Source organism: Gekko japonicus, unplaced genomic scaffold, assembly GCF_001447785.1.
Source record: "Gekko japonicus isolate JY-2015 unplaced genomic scaffold, Gekko_japonicus_V1.1 scaffold1426, whole genome shotgun sequence".
NCBI classification, from domain to species: domain Eukaryota; kingdom Metazoa; phylum Chordata; class Lepidosauria; order Squamata; family Gekkonidae; genus Gekko; species Gekko japonicus.
Genome location: NW_015175402.1, coordinates 450,851 through 452,953, shown reverse-complemented (window position 1 = coordinate 452,953; position 2,103 = coordinate 450,851).

The following is a 2,103-nucleotide window of genomic DNA, read 5'->3' as shown; positions in this document are numbered from 1 at the left end:
TATTATTATTTTATTATTCTAGTAGCCAACCTAGCAGTTCAAAAGCAAGAAATTGCAAGTAGATAAATAGGTACCACTTCAGTGGGAACGTAACAGCGTTCCGTTCGCCTTGGTGTTGAGTCATGCCGGCCACATGACCACGGAAATGTCTTTGGACAGCGCTGGCTCTTCGGCTTTGAAACGGAGATGAGCACCGCAACCCTAGAGTCGGATTCGACTGGCTTTCGAGCAAGGGAACCTTTACCTTTACCTTTTAGCCCTTTTCTGCACTTTTTCCAATGCTATAATATCCTTTCTAAGGTGAGGTGACCAGAACTGCACACAGTATTCCAAATGAGGTCGCACCATCGATTTATGATACTGGCTGATTTGTTTTCAGTTCCCTTCCTAATAATTCCCAGCATAGCGATGGCCTTTTTTATTGCAGTGTCTTGACATTTTCAGTGAGTTATCTACTATGACTCCAAGATCTCTCTCTTGGTCAGTCTCTGCCAGTTCAGACCCCTATCAACGTGTATTTATAGTTAGGATTTTTGGCTCCAATGTGCATCACTTTGCACTTGGCCACACTGAACCCCATTTGCCACGTTGACACCCACTTGTCCATCCTCAACAGATCTCTTTGGAGTGTTTCACAGTCCTCTCTGGTTTTCACCACCCTGAACAATTTAGTGCCATCCACAAATTTAGTCGCTTCACTGCTTACTTCCAACTCCAAATCATTAATGAACATGTTAAAAAGCATCGGGCCCAGTACTGATCCATGCGGTACCCCACTGCTTACCACCCTCCACTGAGAAACTTGCCCATTTATACTCACTCTCTGTTTCCTATTAATTATCCAGTTTTTGATCCACAAGAGGACTTGTCCTTCTATATCATGACTATAGAGCTTACTTAGGAGCCTTTGATGAGGAACTTTATCAGAAGCTTTCTGGAAGTCAAGGTAAACAACATAAACCTAGAACATATGGCATACCATAGAGTTTCTCTAAAGCTGCCATTTTCCCCAGGAGAACTGATCTTCCTAGTCAATTGCAATTTCAAAAGAATTCCAAAACCCACTGAGAGGTTGGAAATCCTACCCTGGCACTCCATGGCATTTGTGTTGTGACCAGTGTTCCCTCTAAGCTGAGTTACTGTGAACTAGCTCACAGTTTTTTAGCCTCCAGCTCACATATTTTTATTTTAGCTCAGGAAGGATGGCTCCAGAGCAAACTAATTTATGCAGCAGCCAAACTGCTTGCTCAGAACTTTAATGCCAGTAGCTCACAAAGTAGAATTTTTGCTCACAAGACTCCACAGCTTAGAGGGCGCATTGGTTGTGACTGGCCCTAGACCCTATCAGTATGCCTGGCAACCAGTGGGAAATCAGGGGGGATGGTTGTTGGTGACACCATAGAGTTTTACCATAGAGTTTCCAAAGATTACTAGAAATGTGTGCCAGCCTTTAAAAAAAGTTTCCTCCCACCGCCACTCCAAGCAGCACCCGGAAACAAGACCTGGGGGCAGGGGATCCCCGACAACCACTAGGGGGTTGGCAACCCTGACCCTATGGTAGCCATTTTGGGACAGCCAAAGAGAGCAGGATGGGAGCATCCTCTCGACTCAGTGTTAAAGGCCTCAGCTGAATGTACGAGTGACTAGAGGAGGCTGTTTGTGCTAACAGTCAAATGGACCAATGAGAGGAGCCACTTTTATTTAGTAATAAATACGGTTTCTTACTTGCTGTTCTTCAATGCTCCTGAGGACAACCCTAGATATCTAGTGCCATCCTAAACAGATTTATGCCCAGTTAAATCCACTGAAGTCAGTTGGTTCAACTCTATTCAGGATTGCACTGTTATTGAGCTAAAGTTACAGGAGGATAGATTTTAGATGAACATTAGGAGGGATTTCCTTAGAGGTGAAAGCAGTTCAACAATAGAACCAATTATGCGGGAAGGGTTATTTTCCCCATCCTGGAGGTCTTCTAGCAGAACCAGCACTAACATCTGTTGGGAACGCTCTAGGTCTAAATGCCTGCATAGAGCAGGGTGTTGAACTAGACTGCCTGCAAGGCTCCTTCCAACTCTAGAAATCTAGGACTGCACAGTGAGGAAG